General features: G+C 40.3%; 1 protein-coding gene across 4 annotated transcripts in view; it reads right to left on the reverse strand.

Annotated features, from left to right (window-relative positions):
• Window positions 1-19754, reverse strand: part of MTUS2 (microtubule associated scaffold protein 2) — a 324610-nt gene that overhangs the window by 171651 nt on the left and 133205 nt on the right. The window lies entirely within an intron of this gene.

Here is a 19754-nt window from a genome sequence, read left to right on the forward strand (position 1 = left end):
AATACAGAGTAGCATTTCAGTAAATATACCTGTACTAGTCACTTGCTTTCCTTGTACAAGATAAAAGAAAAAAGGAATAAAACCCCTCAAATTATAGAGAAAAATTACTGGGCAAAAATGAGATTTTTCTGTTCCAAGCCAGCCAGAGACCACTACCAGGAAATCAAGACTTTCACACCCTCCCACTAGGAAGCAGACACACAAGCTATTTTGAATGCACTTCATTTTTCAAATGATCCTTACAACGATTTCACAACTATTGCTTAAAACAGCATGAAACCCTGGACATGAGGTTATGGTAAATCCTACCTGTTGTGTCATAGAGCTGAAAGACAGAAATGGGGCAGAGTGACATGTCTGTCCTGGGTTTAGTGTGAGTAGACCCATGACAAATGTAACATGGCCCTGTAGGCTGCCACACTGCCAGTGCTGTGGGAGGAGAGGGAGGCTAGGAGACCTAAAATCAGCAGCTACTTCAGGATGAGGCATATAGCTCTGCAGGATTCTCTGACCATATCAAGCCAGCTCTCATGTTGCTAGTACCATGTATAGTTCACATGTAAGGAGCATTGCAAGTACCAGAGTCTGCACATCTGAATTCCTGAACCCTTGAGATGAGATTCATCAGGGCAATCATAGGTGTCCAAATGCCATTTTTAGACATCTTAATGCACCTGAGACATCTGCATGACATTGCAAGACATCATATCAGCAAACCAGGCTGAGCGGATCCCCTGGGCTCTCGAAAGCAGCACCAGAAACCTACAGTCATGCAATGGAATCCCCCCTCCCAGCATCTTCCTTGTGCACTCACTGAGGCACTATCCGTCATTATGTGTTCAGCACAGCTCATCTATCTCATCTGTGATAGGAATATTTCTTCTGACCAAAAAAACCTCTGCAAAATCTGACAAAACAAAAAGGTGTATTTATTCCCAGATGAGAATAAACTGTTCCTCAGTCAAGGTGACCCTGTCCAAACAAGCCCTTTCCCAAGCGGGCCTTCTCAGACAATCCTTAGACAGATCTGCACAGGTGGCTGTGAGAGCTGAACCTTATAACTTCATTTTATAGGATAAACATGTCATTTTAATGCCTCTGACAAGGCCATGCTTCAGTGAGCGCATGAGCAGTATCCTGTCTCTGGCACTTACAGGCAGAGCTCCAAGACATTGCAGGTTCATGGCCCTGATTTTTGTTTATGGTACTTTTAAGGACAGAGCTTGGAGTTTTTGTTTATATTTCAGCTGGTTCGGAGGCCAAGATGCAACATGGATGTTTTTAATGCCGCTTGTGCTGGAGCAAGTGGCCCAAGGCTTGTTCAAGGGGAGGGCCTGCACTTGCATTTTTTCTGACCACACTATGACTAACTTCAGAGGATGTATGGAGGAGATGACTGTTCCTGAGTGAAGAAAAACCCATGAGCAAACTGAGTTGGACCAATTAATCAAAAGTACCCTGCTCTACCTCTGGTTTCTGAGTTAGACCCTAGGAAAAAGTGATAGTTTATCTGTATGCAAATATGCTCACAGTTTCACTCCACCTTTTTCTCCATAAGAATTCTCCATTCTACAGTGCAGTTGTTTGCAAACTAGCTTAAAGGGCCATTCACTGCCAAAGCCTACTTATATGAGAAGGAAAAAGGTTTCTTTGCTCTTGATAAAAGAAATACATTTAGCACTGGATGACAATGCATGATTTTTGTGCTACGCAAGGTGACTCAGTGCCCTCTGAGAAGCTCCAGAGGGTGCAAGTGTTACATGACAGTGAGGACTGCTGAACTGGCCTGTAGTCAAAGGAGAACCTCAAGTGACATACCTGTGGTGGGATGGGAGGAGGATGATGGGATGTGTCTTCAGAGGAGGAAGTATCTGGGGGCAATATTCAGGGCAGGTGTACCCTTATTACAGCTGCACCCTACAGCAACTCACAATAGGCAAGCATAGATCATGGTGGGCTTTCCAAAGCCTACCTGCAGTACCATGACCCAGTCCAGCATGGTCAGCTGCAGTGGGGACCTGGAAAAGAGCATTTTGCTTCTCTAGAAATCATTTTTGTTCACCATGCAAAGTCTTCAGTATATGATAATTAGCAGCTGTCACTGGTTATGCTGCTTCTAGAAATAATCATTTTCTATCTGCTGATGGGGTGAGCCCAAAATGCATATTGTAACACCAGTGCTGCTTCAGCTGTTTAGGCAATCAGTATTATACTACTGCCAAGGCCGGTCCTGGGGTGATGTTCCCTTTTTCATCTCCCCCAGCAGCAGCTTGAGACACTTGCTTGGCACAAAAGCATCAGAGCTAAGAGGATCCAGGGACAGGGGTGAGTGACATGTTGGGTCCCAAAGTGTGTGTGAAACAGGTAAATGGGATAGTGGTGTAAATAATGGAACAGTTTTTTAAGCAAACTGCAATGGGTTTGAGGACAGACAGAAATCCTTACAGTGCTGCTGCAGGAGTGCAGTGCTGCTGTGCACTGCACCTCTTAGACATGCTCTGATAGGATGCTTGAAATTAAATCACTTAAATGATGACTAATCAATCCAAGTGGCTGGACTATCATAGGTAAAACCAAACAGTAAGTTAGACTTTCGTATTGCATTCTTTCATTTTAACTACCAAAGGCACCATTTGAAACATCAAAAAGGAATATTTAACTTAACAGTGTCTATCCAAAGACAAGTAGTTTAGAGGCAAGACATTAAAATATCGACAGCTGCTGATAAATATATACATATTTTCGCCAGTAATAGATCATTTTTAACAGCTTAATACAGTGTTTTTTATAATGACTAAGACTGGTGCATTCATACCAGTAAATAGACCTCTATTGCTTCAGGAGAGATAATTGCTAGGCATTATATCATTTCATATATAATAATTTCTTCCTCCCTGGAACAGAATTAATTCATAGGTAAGAGTATTACTGGGTCATACCAGGGGGTCCTAGCTAGTGTTACATAATAAAGCATTCAGAGATTTCAACTACCCTGAAATGCAGTTTAAACCATGTTAAGGCCATCATTGTACCTTGAAGGAAGGAAAATCATTTACTTTACTCTGTAGTATAGAGATTTACATTTAAAGAAACTATTGTTTGAGTTCAAAACTTACAAACAATCTCCAATCTGTTTCTTTGTCACAGTATCTGATATCACTGAAAGTTTCAACACACACAATTCCCTGTAACTACGATACATTTAAAAGATCTTTTAAGGGCAGAGCTCACCACCACAGTGTGCAATGCAGAGCTGTGCACCTGCCGCAGAGCTTCTGACTGGAGAATGCCATTTTCTCAGGTTGCAAGCAATTCTTATTAGTAATTGTAAAGTCCTGAGTAGGTTTACAGGGTTCAAACATTATTTGGATTAATAAAATCCAAATCAACTGCACATGGCAGCAGAGAGCACAACTGGGTCACTAGATCTCCAGTGTGTGGATTCTTAAGTCTTTATAAGCTCATGTTTAAGAGATTAAGTAGCACTATCAGGATTCAGAAGGATTTTCGATGATGAGATATTTATTGGATCAAATATATTGTTGTCAATATATATTGTTATAAACTATTTTCAGTGATGGATTAAACACATGCAAAAATCTTTCCCTAATGTAGCTTCAGCTACTGTTCAAAATGAGGGATTCTTAACAAATGTATTTAGGACAATGAAAAAAAAAATCCATGTGTGGAAATGGGACCAAAGGCTTTATTCAGAATCCTTTGAAGAAATGCCTCCTGTGTTTTTTAATCAGCAGTGTGCTGGTACGAGTGCTGCATGTTCATAAAGCTATATTAGTATGCCCTTTCTTGTACTGAGGTCCCTCTGGCACTGGATAGGTTAAGCAATTCCTGGTATTAAATTAGCACACTGAGTTTCACTGGTAAGAAAGCTCCTGCGTCTTAAATTACAGATAAACTATTCCAATAGAGCCAAGAAGAAAATGAATAAATGTAGTCTTACAAAAAAACAACAAAAAAGTAAACACATCTGAGCAATTGCAAAGTAAGATGTATAGATCAACTGAATAATGATTCGAAAATTTTTAAACCAGATATATAAGTATGTGTTTACTCAATGTATCTGAGCTGAGCTGACTGTGTTTCAGCAAACAGCATATAGCTAAGGAGAAGGCTGAACATTTTAATGTACTCACTACTGCACAATAATTAAGTAGAAATATATTTGCTGCAATTGCAGCTCATGCTGGGGAAATTCTCCTACAACCTCATTTTAGAGCTACTTGTATTTTTACTTTATTGGGTTAGTAAAGTGAGCTTGTTTGGAGCAAGCAGAATATGCCAGCTCTTCTTTTTTAAAATGCTCTGGTTTTCTTCACTAATCCATCACTAAAAGGCACAAACAAATTTACTTTGAATACAGCTTAAAGAGAGCTTGGATGCTCACCTCCATTTATGGAAAGTTTTGAAGGTGACAGGGAAGAGGATAAAGCACATTTAAAAGAGTCATGACCACAACCTGCAAAAGACTGGTGCCTGTAGGAGTTCAGTTGGGTTAAAGCCATACCAAGAGAAGCCAGCACATAAATACAAGAGGCATTACTACATCTCACATTTGCAAGAAAAAGGATCACTATGTGGTATGTTTCATTAATGAAAGGCTTGCACGTAGTGTGTTTGCCAAGGGAGACCAGTCTTCACAGGAGCACATGGACTGGCCATGGAGTTGTGGTCTTGGGTTCTCTTCCTGGCTCTGCTGTTTCCCTGATGGGTAGCCTTGTGCAAGCCATGTCAGCTCTGAAATGTTTCATTTCCCTGTCCTTGTAGGGGGTCCATGATTGACTTCCATTATAAAAAGTTTTAAAAAGTGGGGTTTATATTATTAGCTCTCTATAACTAGTCCAGGTCTGGGAACCACACTCAGAAGTAGAAGTCCAAACATAAGGAACAGAAAATTATCAGAGGTCTTTGAAAGTATGGCCTGGGGAAAAGCTGAAGCACTTGGATTGATTCATTTCTGCAAAAGGGAAATGAGATGAGACATGACGACTGTCTTCAAATATGTATTAGGCAGAAACAATTCTTTGCATATGTATTGGGCAGAAGCGATTCTCTGCATCCTCTGCAGACAGAACAAGAGAAACAGGTATAAAGTCCTGAGAGATAAATATAGGTTAGACATCATTAATTATTTTCAAAAAGTAAAAAAGGAATAAGTTTCCTAGGCAAAGTCCATCTTTCAAACACGTTATAAACAACAGTAGAGAAAAATCTGCCCCAAATCATTCAAGTATAGCTTCTCATGCTTCAGGACACGGACATCTCTCTCTGCCGCCCTGTTTTCAATGGCCATATGTCTCTGATCGCCCTGAGAAAGCTTTGTGAAATGTCTTACATATATTAATTATCATTTCTTAATTGAAGAAGTATCTGTTACTAAATTTTTTTTTTTTTCTGGCTGCATTCTGGTTATATAGGCTTTTATTTGTGCACTAGAATATAATGCACATTAGGACCACATTTTAGTTCCATGTTTTGTAATCCATATGAAAGTGCCTTTAATGTCTAACTTCCCTTTTCAGTATTCTTTGATTAGCTTGTTCTAATTTCCCTGCAGTTCACATGACACAGTTCTCTCTTTTCCCTACCCAGTGTTAACAGGGAGGCAGCTCAGCTGCTGGTTCTGTAAAAAAGTCACCCATGGGATTAACTGAGCTCCAAGAAACTGCTTCATAAATTTGAACAGTTTTTGATATGATAAATGCCAAAGCCAACTTTACAGAGAAGAAGGGCTATATGTACTTCATTGTTGAGGTGCTTCCATGCAAGTTCTCCCTCAGCTCTGGAAGTCTGGAAGAGACATGTTTTCATCTCATAAAGGCACAAATGTTCCTAAAACTTTCCCCAAGGATGCATAGCTTTGTTCCACTGGAGATGAGAACAAGTGGCTAAATGTGACATTTGTGTCACAACACTTCAAACATGGTCCTGAAGCGTTAGCATGCTCCCCCCGACATGGTTTAGGGAAACCATCTCTTCCAGTGCATCATTCCCACAGCTGGTGGTCGTTTTCCCTGTTGGGCTCCCAGGAGATCTCATGTCTGGGTCTCTCAGACGGGCCATCCTGGAACAGAGCAGGTCCAGAGGGCTTGAGACACCTGGGCTTCAAATATCCCCCATAAACCTTCCATATGCTCCGAGATGGCTCATGTGAGAAATGTGGTACATTCACATGTTCCTCACTTCTCGTTTCCACAAGGCAGCAATAACAACACTTGCCTGCCTCCCAACAGTTTTCTGAAAGAAAACCAATTGATGTACATAATATTTAGCAATACCATTCAATAGAAACTTCTTTAGAAGTATTAATATATTAATCTGGACTTAGACCTAATAAATTGACTGAACAGGTTTGTCCACTGAAAATAAAGGTTTCTGTATCTAGCCATATCATGTGACACAGCAAGGATGAAGTCTGTCACCACACTCTGGCACTTCAGCTAGCAATGAAGTGCAGGGCAATTTCTACAGAATCAGAGGAGCTGGCACTAACAACACCATGCAGAGAAGCTCTCCATATTTCAGATAACTGGAGTTCTTTATGAAGCTGTAAATAAGTTATCCTTCAAGTGGCTACTAATCTATTGTAGTTTTTTGGTTTTTTTAACAGAAGTGAGATATTTGCAAATGTAGGTTGTTTATTATCTGCTATTGCTGCAGCTCTGACTCGTAATCACAGTGGAAACACCTTGTTCCCAAGTCCCCTAAATGATAGGGATTCCCAGCTGGTGCTGCAGCACGGTCTGCTAGAGACCTCTCCTTCTAAGGTATATGGCACTGAGTAGTCCCCATGAAGCCAGTTAAAGAAATTATTCATTTTAGTATGAGTGCAAGTGATCCTTAAGCCCTTAGTTACTCCCTGTACTTTTACTGTTTAATTCCTATGCACCACTCTGAGATCTTCAAGAGTTTTCCTTGAAAGCCTGTGCTGCAAACCACCATGGCTCATGAATAGCTTAGGACTCTTGATGCAGGGTGGGTGCCAGGGCCACCCCCAGCTAAGCCATCCCTTCCCATCTCTCAACACCCACAGATTGCTCTGAAACTTTGAAGCACTACCAGAAAAATTGCTTAATCTCCAGCACAATACTGCAAAGATAGAAGTATAAAACCTAAAGCCCCCCAGCCCTTACAGAGGAACTGTAACTTATATAAGGTGATTTGTTACTGTATCTTTGCTAAAATATTGCCATACTTGAATAGTTTGAAATCTGCTAAGTAGAATGCAGATTGCCGAGCAACAAAAGTCCAGTGTCAACCATGGCTTATTTATCTCCATGTCTGCAAGCTAACGCTAAAGAGATATTAAGTTTAAATAAATTTATTCTAAGGGTAAGCAAAATGCTGTAAATAACACATCGCTTGATACAGAGGAATATACACTACATACCACAGGATATAACGCACACTAGGTGCTGTAACAGCCTAACTTCCAGGGGTTTATTTTACTGCGCTATGATTCTACATCTCAGCTCTCACTCTCGAGGCACATTTGTATTAATATTATCAGGTCCAATACCAATACCAAGCCAAAGACAGGGATCGAGAAAGTTGAGGGCGTTTGGTTCACAGCTGCGCTCCTGCTCACAGCAGGACACCCAACTTCAGAGCACTGCACCTGCACAAGATGAAATGTCAGAAGGTACCAGCAGCCGGCAAGCACGGCTCCTCGCCCCATCAGTCACAGGCAGAGGAAGCACATTGGTGGCGTCAGCGGCTTGTTAGCCAGGGGCAGAATTTATGCACGCTCAGAGACTGCGGGGCTGATTTGATTGAGCAAGGTATCCACTGCAGTCAGTTCGTTCAGCCCCAGCTGCCAATGTGAGATGCCAGCACACCTAGCCTGGCTCCAAGGTGAACCAGGGCATTATTTCAAGTAGTGGGAGGACCTTGCGATGGAGATGGAAGCTGCAAAAGTTCAGAAGGCTGAGTATGGAGAACACCCTGACGTCTTTAAAATACAACCAGCAGAAAACATTTTAAAACTCCAGTGGAGCTTACTTCCCCCCAAAACTTCCCTCTAAAATACCTTTACAATGAAGTAAAGTTTCAAGCAAGGATGCAGGAGTTTCCTGGAAGCATTCTCAAAGCTAATTACATATGCATTTAATTAGTTAATTACAAACTGCAAATGATCAGGGTGAAGCTTTGTGCCTGCTGTAGTGGAGGCAAATGTTATCACAATTCTTATTTATTTCCAGTCTCCCAAATCACATGCATCACCTGGAACATGTGTGGTGCCATGCAAGTGATGGACAGCACCAATAAGGCAGGGAGTCCCTTGTCTAAAGGCACAAGACAAACCAGCAAAACAGAGATAGTGGACAGGCATTTTGGAATGAAACACTAATTGAATGACCACATTTTTAAAACTGTTAAAATAGGGAACAGCCTATTTTAGCAGGATGATTACTCCAAATATATGGCCATATGGGAAGGGGAGAAGTCACAAATAGATGACTGCAGAGATCAGAGGATCACTGATGATGATCACAGCGAAAAAGTGGATGAAGAAAGGCTGTGTGCCAACAGGTATCAGGATATGAGAAGCATTAAGAAGTGAAGCTAGTGCCTCATCATTCTTCTGATATAGAAATATTTCTCATGTGGAAACAATAACAGTAGTTAGGAAACTTCCATCAGTAGTGATTAAATCTCTATTGGCCACATCAGAAGTGTGTAAAAACAAAAGGAGAGGCATTTACCCTCGATTATGACATGGCTGCTGTCATGTCAAGCTGTTAGAGAAAATTGTCCTCCCATGGGCCAAGGACCTGTGATGTTTTGTCTTCACCCAGCCCACGGCTGGGCATGACCTTGCTACTTTCCTTCACCTCTGCCTAGATGGCAGTGGAGGAGCACTTCCCACTTCTGGCTAAGGACAGAAACCAGCTTACGACAGCTGGTGCGATACCACTTAGGGAAAGGTTTGCCATCTATCCAAACCAATTAAAACAAAAAAACCAAAAATGACACGGTTACAAAACTGTGGGCTCCGTGAAAAAGCCAGTCTGTTTTAAAATGTATCAATCTTTGATGTTTTAGACCAGCTTGACTAGTTTTTTTAACATGATAGCTGGCATGCCCTAAAGTGGGGAATACCAAATTAATCCTAGCTGCAAATTGTTCAGCCTGACGGTTCATAGTTTAATCTTCTGACTGTGACTGATAGCAAGCTTATATCACTTAGCAAGCTGCTCGGGGGCTTTGTTCAATTAATCTGAATTTTTTATCTGCAGATACTTTTGATTCACACAACAGGTAGATGACAGTTCAGGAGTGCACACATTCCCCAAAGCTTCCCACCATCACAACGGAGCTCCAGTGCAGGATCATAGGTAAGCCATGCATAATTCAGTACATTTCTTAGAGCAACTATCGCTTTGCCAAAGGAGTGGGACTGACTTGTGCAGCTAAGAGAGTTCCTTAGCATCAGCTTTTTTCTTTTACATTTTCATGCATCTTACTTTCAGGTTTAAGCTTTTTAAAACTACATCTTAGACATTTTTAGAACATACTAACTATTAATGTATTTGGAAGGCATACAGAGACCATGACGCTACCTCTTATTCTTCTTACTTTCCCACACAGCTTGACAGTGTACAGGCCTGTTCTGTATCTAAATTTACAAGCTGTGACAAGTGATAAATATCCTAATTCTAAAAAGCTATTGTGTACCTCTGACACAATTAAAATTCCTTAGATACCTAGATGCAGTACATAATACATTTAGTTAACATTAGAACATGTCAGAGAAGGAATGTTTTATCCCGGGACACATCCAAGCATCTAAAAATAGGCCTTCAGTTTAAATAAAAGTATTGTAATAATGTTCATTGGGAAATCCCCTTTCCTCAGATTACAAAAGTAATAGTAATTCCTCATCTCATGCTGTGAAGTACGAACTGAGCAGAAGAGTTTATAAAAAGTGCCAAATAAATTTATATTCTTTTTTTAGGAGAAAAATACTGGTTAAAAGCGATGCATTTTTAATTCTTTCATCTAACCCAAGAAAGTCATACCACACGCTTCAGGGCACAGCCTGAGCTTTGGCCTGCCTTAATCCATACAGTTTAGCAGCAGGAGAAGAGGATACAAGGGTTTCCCAGGTTTGGTCATAAGAAGTTTTGATCAAGACACACCATTATATTCAAAAATATAATTCCTCACTCAGTTTTTCTTAGTGTTTTCTGGAGCTTGTACATACCTTTCCAGGAATGGCTGGCAAGAAGACAATATAGCTGTAATGTGTGATAGAAAGGAATTTAACCACTGACTAAATATAAATATTAAGCTATCACAGCACCTGAAATGTACACTATTTTTAAGATGCAAAGCACTGGTAGGAAACAACTCATTCCTTCATTTACTGTATTCCTTCTCTACTTTTAGTGGTGAGGCAGAAGGGTGTCTCCCAATTCTTCTTTGTCAATTAGAAGCTATTTTCTTTCTTTGTTGTAGTTTAATTAAGGAATATCATGGAATTTGTCTTTTTTGAGAAGGCTGCTTTAAAAAAGAAAACAAAAAGAGAAGACTGATGTCGTGTTCAGCTGGATAAAGGTTCATGACATGCAAGAACTAACTGATCTCGGCGCATTTTGTGTCACCAAGGTCCACTGTGCAGTTAATGTTGCTGGTGGTTGCTGCTGGCATCAGTCCGCCAGCTGGCCAAGTAAGCATCATCTTCATTGCATTCTGGTTAGCAATGTCTACCTCTACATAGAAACACACACCATGCAACACCTAATAGCCCAATTCAGACAGTGTGCACTAAAATAACACAATGACCTTATGACCGCTTGGTGGATCTGCACACAGCGCAAGATGTGCCCCATTCTGAGATAGACTTTAACGCATGATCAGACATTGAGGTTTGTATGGGAACACTGCCAGCTATTCTGGCAAGGTCCAGCCTACAGTCTGTGGTAACTCCCACCCAGGAGAAAAATACTGCGCAATTGTTTCCATTTTATTCAGCTTAGTGTTCGTGGTTGGAGGGTCTCAGTTTGTCATTTTTCTGCCAGTGCTGGTTTTACTTATTTCAGACCTCAGTCAGCTTTCTTCTATCATTTAAATTAACTTTGGAAATCCCCAATTGAAAGCCTGTGGTCTTGCACCTGTCACAAGACAAATAACCACAACATTTTGAGCTGTTTACAGCCTCATGTAATCTTGCCCAGGCCTCTGGAGACCCTCATGCAGCAAGCCGGAAGGAGAGACTGTTTAAGCTGCAATTTTCAAGTTCTTGGATCACAGCTAACAGAATTGTGTCAATACCATAAGCTGCAAAAGATGTTGTTTCTTCTTTTTATTGCAGATATTTTCAAGAGCACCTGGAAGACTTACATAAATGACCTCAATTTTAACCTGTTTGGACTAGATTAGTGTGATGGAAAAAATGTCATGGGTGAGATTCCAGCCCAACCTCTACATGGGAAAAGTTTTCCCTCTATAAATAGCATGGCACTCTTTCGGCTGTAACACTTCTCTTGCTACTAAATTAGAATTCACAAGTCTTCTGCAGGATTCATAATGGGATCAAAGATTAGAAACTTCTTTGAAGTTTGTCTTCCTTTGCTCCACTGTTAATACATACCTGCACTAATCCACGACAGTTCTCATAAACTAATCAGCACCCTCCCTCCCCAAAAGGGACAAGTATACAGGCTTTTTTCAAATCCCCATTTATTTGTGTTCATTATTCACACCTGATTTTGCAAGGGCATAACATTTTGTTAATTGATTTTTCATGTACTGTAAGGAGGCCAGCTCTGTTTTCTGAAACCTTCTGGTCTAAATGCGATTTGCTGGTAATATTTACAGTACTTATAACTTTGGTCTTGTTTATTGCTAGTAAGGCAAACAGTGGATTGAACTGTGTGCATAACAAATCCATAATATTTCACCTTTGAAACAGCTATTAATAATATGATTTCAATGACCTAATCTCAGACTCACTTTTTTAATTTGGTCCTTCATGAAAGAGATCAAAGAAATACTGAACCTCAAGGTTATTTGTCTCTTGTTTAGGAAAACAAGCTAACAGCCTCATTGAACCTAAGCAGAAATTACACAAGGGAAAATACAATTCCAAAAATCCTTTCAAAATTTCCATAATTCAAAACTGTGACATAGGTATTTCTTTGTCTCACTGTGACTCAAAATTGGCTCATAACTACCTTATCAAACTTCTTATATCTTTAAATTAATGTTTATTTTTGGAAAAAAGCTATCTTTGGATAAAAGCCCATTATCATAGAGTTTGGAAAGATTTTTGTCATTCACAGTAATTGGTTCAATTGGGCACCTGACTCATAAATTTTAAAGCTGGAGTCCCTCACTGTGCTCACTGTCTCCAACCTCACAGACAATACAAAATGCAGAATTGAACCAGAAGCAGTATGCAGTGCTTTTTGGAGATGGATATTTATTGATTTGAATGCATCTAGATTTCCACAAGCTTGAATTTCAGAAAGCACAAAAACTGTGGATGAAGTCAATTAAATACCCCAGTGACAAGCCCCATAGTTAGACATCGAGAATTAACCCTTTCTAAATATTGATTTATAAACTGTAATGAAATGCATGAGAGGGACACGCTGAAGAGGAAAGCTTCTCAAAAGTCCTGCAAGGTTGTACTTCATTAGTGGGAGACTGTGAAGATTCTAACTGTGATTCCATTAGAAGGCAGATTAGTCCAGAATGGAGAGGGGAAAAAAAAGGAAGAACAAAAAAGAAAAAAATTAATTTTTTAAAAGAAAAAAAAGAAAAGGAGAAATGGAAAAGCTTTCATTTCTTCAAAGTTTTGTTTCTTAATTTTTCTTTGGGCTAAATTAGGACATTAATCCATTCCGATGAATGCCCACAGGGTTCACTTCTAAAGGAGTATTTCCCCCCTCATCAGATAGAATAGGAATATCAGAGTATGAAAAGGAGACAATTTATAGTGAGTTTCTGGTCTTCAGAGGGGTTTTAATTTGGATGTGACAGATATGTTCCAGCTGCTGCTTGCCTTCATATTTTCAAAAGGACATTTTAAGTGCTACTCTTCTGAGTGCTGTGCGCCCCAGAAAGACATGTGCTGTGCTTGCCCCCATTAGAGGCTCCAGACTGACTGTGGCTTTTCCCCAGACTTTAAAAGCCACACTCCACCAGCAGCTCTCTTCTAACACTGGCTGCAGAGGATACCAGTCTCATGTCCCCCCCACACCCCTATTGGAGGGGATTCTTTTCAGCCTCCCTGAAGACCAGATGCTTTAGAAAATGTGATCTAAAGACTGAAAAAAATGGTTATTTTAGAAATGGCTTCACTGATTTCTTTGTATCCCTCTAAGAAACAAATGAAGTCCATTATAGTGCAATAAAAAAAGTAGTCATGATCTCCTATTGACCTGGGTGGAACAAAAACAGCTACAGGACAGCTCTAAAATAAAGAAGGGGATGATGAAACAGCCCAGTAGAGGGGTACTTAAGCAGGCTGCCACAGTAGCTACAATCACGAGACTGATTGCGATCAACCTCTCCCCACAGTCAAAGGAGAGAGATAGCTTGGGTGCCTATGATAGCAATAATCTAATTGTGGGGCGATGCACTACCTTCTCCAGTGAAACTGGTGTCTGGCAGCCTGATCTGCGAGTGGTTTGAACTGCTTTTTATCCTCTGCGGATTAAACACTAAGAGTCACAGTAACTAAATTAGGCATTCATAATCAGTCAAATAATCCTGTGTGGAAATGGGCCAGGAAAGAGGGTATGTTACTACCCATTTCTTCCTTGTTGCCCCATTACCCAATACCTGCACAAACATTTGTACTCTCCTACCCCATTTTACGGATGGGAAAGTGAGGTGGATAATTTAAGTCACTTTTTAAAAGCCAGACAGAAATAAGTGCCAAAAACTAGGACTGGAGCTGCCAGGTCTGAGCCAGGACAATTTTAGCACATGGACACAGAATCTCCCAGACCGGCCTTCTTACACCTAAAAATGCAGATTTTATATGGCATTTTATAACAATAACAAGCATGATGATTAAGCACTCTGTTGAAATTGAGCTGGCATGAGAGCTTGGCAAAATTCTTTCAACTATTCTTTGCTCATAAAAAGCAAGCTTTGCAGAATTGAGAGTTTCATGGATTTTTTCAGTTTTGACAAACTTCAGCTCAGTAAATTTGCAACCCCTCCAAATGTTTCAGGTTGGCATCTTCATATAAAAGTAGTTTTGCATTTCCAAACCAGCTTGATCTTCCTGCCTCTACTTATTCATTGCAGTGAGTGGTACAGACCCTCCCAGTGTGGTACTGCTTCCCTCTTCTGTGCACTCTGGCAGGCAGGGGAAGAGGCAACAGTGTAGACAGGAAAAACATTATCTAAGCTATTAAAATGTTATCACATTTAAAATATTGTCACAAGCACCATATCTAAAACCCACTGAAATTAATGGACAATTTATACTTCAGCACTGTTTTTTCAATCTCTGCAAGTAGAGAGAAACCACTGTGCCTACACCTCCAAGTCATTCTTTGAATGTTTTTTTATCCCAGCTGTAACAACTAGAGTACGAAAAGTAAATGTTGAGAGTCTGGAAGGCAGCTAAAATGTCTTTTCAGCCCTTGCTCTTCCTGACTGATATACTGCACTTTTCCAGATGTTTTGCCCCAGAAAGCTGAAAATCCTAACTCAATACTGTTCTATTTTAGTTCTATTCAGAGTGAAGTGATGGCATAAAGTGTTTCTTCCATCAAAATATTAATATCAGAAGGGAAAAAAATTAATTTGTCATGTAGAAAAATTAACAGAAAATCAGTTATAGAAATATGATTGGAATGTATTTTCACATAGGAAAATCTTTGTATTTACATAACATATTTAAGAACAATTGGTGTATCTGTCCATCACATGAGTCTTGAATGTTCTGCCTTTTTTGGAGGCAATTAGCCATCTATTCAAGGCTTCTGTGCTCACTTTAATTTCCCCATTTCTCCACCCACCTGAATCTGACACTTTGACATCTTTGCTTATTAGAATGGAAATTCAACATTTAGCAAGGCCAGGCAATGCAAGGTCAAGAACTAGTGTGAAATCTATATGTCAAAGAAGGGATTGTGGAATTTTACATAAAACATGCAGTTTCATATTTCTATAATTCTAAACAAGACAATAGCTGTCATGAGATACTAAAACAAGTTTTGAAATATTCATCACCATTTTCTTGCTCAATCTGAAAAGAAATTGCTTCAGTGCTCAGAGCTGTGGGTAGATATTGAATAGCATGATGTCTTTTAGTCTAGCACCTCACCAGAGAAGAATTGCCTCTAACACCATGCTATTATTCTATTTTAAGAATTTTAAGAAACAGGGATTTCATCACTTGATTTGGAAGATTATTTAACAAACTAGTAGGCCTTATGACTATGAAGTATTTCCTGATATTATACCTACATTCTTCCATTTCCTAAACTCATAGCAATTATTATACCTCAACTCATTATAAACATCCTTCTTCCAGTCCTCCACACATCAAACTGTTTTCACGGTACTTAATGAACTGTTTCCCATGTGGTACTTACAGCATGTTAGAGTCTATTCTGATGAAGTACATAAAGCTAATTACATGAGCAGGATATTCAACCTATCACTAGAAATCCAGATACAACAAGTGAGAGAACTCTAAGGCCTTTAAACTAGTAAAAGAGAAACTACAGCCTGGGCGTCATGTTACCGCGCTGTGGAATCACAGCATAATATTGGGAACAACATCCCACAGCTGTGGACCTTTGGTGTATGATGTGAACGTCTTAGGCAAATTTTATTGGGGCAGACACGGGAGAAGTTTCAATACAGTGTATTTAAAATTCCAAGGGAAAATACACGAAGTATTTTAAGTTAGCTATTTAGTTTTTTCTTCACATTTACACAATTGTTTCACTCCACTCCAAATCATACTGGTTTCAACCTTAACATGACTTTTCTAGTGATTCACTTTTTCTCACATTTAGAAAAGAATACTCATGCTCCTCTTAGATTGAAATATTTGAATTTTTCAATTCTAGCCAATTTACACTGTAAACAAACTCGACAATGACACACAAAAAAACCTCTGTCTAAATAAAGAATAATGGTTTAGAATATTACACATTTTTAAACCTAAAAAGTAGTAGACCAGAGCTGAGGGTAAACTTGAACTTTTCAGGTAATCTTGAACAAAAATATTACTGGAAAAACCTGTCTGTGGCATGGAACAAATTTGGGGAAGGCTGATAGCAGGATCTGGAGCTGAGCCTCAGCCTGGGGTTTCCCAGCTGTCCCACAGATTTCAGGCCATGTGGCTTTGCCCCAGCAGAAGACCTCATGTGGGCCTTGCTGCACTGTGGTATAGAGCTGCTCTGATGTGAGAAGCCATGAGAGGTGTGAAAGGGGCAGGGAGAGTTGCACAATCACACTGAATGGAGAGGAATGTTACTAGCAACAAAGGATGGACCCCCCTCCATTGGTACAGTGAGCTCTCACTGCCTCTGCTTCTCTGAGTTGTTTTATTCAAACACAACCGCCCTTGTATGCCGTACTGAACAAAGAGCTCACCCTGAACCATTTTAACCATTTTATTGTGAACATGGTAGGACAGCCAGTGGTAAGCCACGGTGAGTTCCCCTGATCCATCCCAGGACCCAGCTTCAAAATGGACTGGTCTTTAGTTTCTGCCATTGCATCCCACCTCCTTCATCGAGGTGAGAAACTGCTTCACATGCCACCGCCTGCAAACCACAAGTTAAACATACAAAAAGTGGATTTTAAATGGCCAAAATGGACTAGTGACACTGGTTTGCAGGTCAGTTCCCTGCCACAGAAGCCGGTGAGATGCTGAGTGGTTTGGATGCCAGAGCGGTCCCTCCAGCCTCAGCACACAATTGGGCAGGACCCCATAGGAGCAGAGCCCCGTTACGACTGATCCTGATTAGCAGCTGATGGCACAGCTGTCTCAGTTGGCATGTTATCGGCAAACAGCAGCCTGGTTTATACCCACACTCAAGGGATGGGACTTGAGGAAAGAGCAGAGGACAAGCAGGCAAGCGCTGCACAGCCTGCTCTGTCCCTACCATAGGAAAAGAGCACAGTCCCACCGCTGCAAATCTATTTAACTGAGTCAATTAGAATATGTGAGCTATTGCCAGAAAGTCAGCCGAGGAGCATAGCACAGGCTCTGTGCGCATCCAGGATTACTGCTTTCAGAGAGGTCACAGGAAGGGGAGAAATCTGGTGAAGAACAAAGCTGCCATGTCACAGCACATTAACAAACTTCTCTGCAACACAAACATCACGTCTTCTTCCTCTAAATGAGTGGGATTTTACTCTCTAGACAGCATTTAATCAGCATTAGTATGCCAAAATGAGACACTAGTTGGGATTTCTGAAAAGAAATGTAACCATTTGTTTTGGGTTTGGGAAGAGCTAGCACCGCAAGACATCTGGCAGGGGAGAGAAAAGCAAGAACAGAATCTCACTAGGACCCCTTAAAGAATTACTGTTTCCCCTAAAACACTCTGCCCCTAAAATAAACCTGTGTTTTCCTCTCAGCCAGCCATAGTCATCTGTTTTTTAGCAGCTTACAATACATCATGATTTTTTTGCAGCAGATACAAGAGCTTGAGGTGAGCCCCTCCATTTACAACAGTAGCAGCCTCTCTATTTATAACATATGCACACTTGCAAGTTGTTTTCAATTACTTCTGTCTCCCTGACATGCAGAGATACTGCTTGAATAGGAAATTGTGTTATCATACATGTTTGAAGATTTCTAAAGCTAGATTATTTTGCATTTTCTACCCTATTGAGCTAGGAAATTAACAGTAAAACTTTACCCTGCCCTCTAGGAAGCCTGACTTAGTCAGAGACATGATCTCAGGTAGTAACTACAGAATCAGCTATTTATTTAATTTAAATAAAACCATTCTTCCAGCAGACAGTGAAGAGAAGAAATAATATGTCATGCTAAGATTCCTGAGCCAATACTTCTCCCCTACATCCACACTTAGGGTTACTTTCTGTGCATGTTGAAGTGTGTTAAATAAGATGTGGTAGAATGAGAACTAACTAATTTGTGCTCCCTGGGTATTGGGCAACTAATTTAACTCTTGCTGGCACATAGACTAAAACAGAAAAAGGTGATACAGTTTCACACTGACAACATTTCTATGAAAGTTAGTAATTCAACAGTACGGAAACCATTTTTTCTTCCTACCTATCTGCCCTATAGGGAGTGATGAACAGGAGTTGTGTTGCCTTTAAATCAAAGAAAGCAGGTGATGTTAGGTGTCTTCTTGTGTGATGACTTACCCAAGGGCTGACACCCTAAACACAGCGTGTGCCCTCACCTGCTTGGTAACACACTTTCTCCTTTTCTCACACAGATCCAGGAGGAAGAATTACACATTTGGATTTAAAGACAAGTAAAAGACTTCTGGACTGGACAGCTGTGCATGTCACAGGAACCACGTCAGAGAGACAACCCGTGGGAGCTACTCATTCTCTCGCTCTCCTGTGGAGGTGGAGGGAAACTAGACAACTGCTGAGATGAGCTCTCTAACTTGTCAGCAAGAGCAGAAGTGATAGGTCCTATTTTTCATCAGGTGACAGGCTGAGCTCATCTCTACCTGAATTTGTACAAGCAGAACACTTCCCCTGGGTAATTTTCATATCCGTCAGAAAGGTTCTTGCAACATGCACAAATTGGTCACAACATCCTAATTCCAACATTAAAGAGGGCTACAATCTTCAACAAAGTGAGCTGGAAAAAAACGTATGCGCCAAGGACTTCCACATCCTTCTGGTGACTGGAATATGATTTCAGTTTTTATGGGCTTAAGGTACAATATAATATAAAAATGTACCAGAATATATAAATGACATCAACTTCTTTTAAGATGAATGAAGAGTCAGATGTAACTTTCTGGGTTTGAGATTACTAATGCTTTTTCCACAGTTTTTTGAATGGAAATCAATTGACTCAAATTCCACCATTTAGAGTATTTTCCTTTTAGAGAATTGTATGAACATGTATGCCTCCAGTGTTGAAGGATAGTGCTGTAACTACAGATGTTATTTTTTTCAGTTTCACACCTGAAATTGCTAGACAACAACATTTCTTGCAGAGATGTAGCTTAGGTCTAATCAGAAATAAGGCAATTCTGTCCCTAAGAGGGGTTTTATGTAACCAAAGACAAAAAGATTACACCAGAGGCAAAGGAAAAGTTTTCCAAGGGCATAAATGTAGGGTAAAAGCACAAAGCAAAAGATGTTGACTACCCTCAAGGTAAAGTTCATTAAGAAATAAACAGAAATGAGCAGTCAGTCCACTGGTAAAACAAGATACAAGCCTATGTTTGGGGGCACTGGAAAAGTTAGAAGTCCCTGGACACATTAGTCTTTGGCATTTGAATTACCCCATATAAATGGGGAAAGAAAAATCCTTAGGGTTTTTAAGTATTTTCATTTTATTTATTTTAATTCACTTCAAGTTAATACAAACATGGAAAGATTTAGGAGCCTGCAGCATCTTGTCTCCTCTGGTGCTTCATATCACCTGGTCCCCCCTGTCTGCATCCCTCCCGGGCTGATACCACTTGCTTTGATGTTGACACCGTTCAGGCTCTGTCCAGTCTTCAAAGAAGAACGGGCATGAATATCCCTCAACCCCCTTTCCACTCCAAGCCCAGGGCACATGTACACTTCCCAAGGACTGC

Source organism: Strix uralensis, chromosome 2 (assembly GCF_047716275.1).
Source record: "Strix uralensis isolate ZFMK-TIS-50842 chromosome 2, bStrUra1, whole genome shotgun sequence".
In the NCBI taxonomy this organism is placed as follows: domain Eukaryota; kingdom Metazoa; phylum Chordata; class Aves; order Strigiformes; family Strigidae; genus Strix; species Strix uralensis.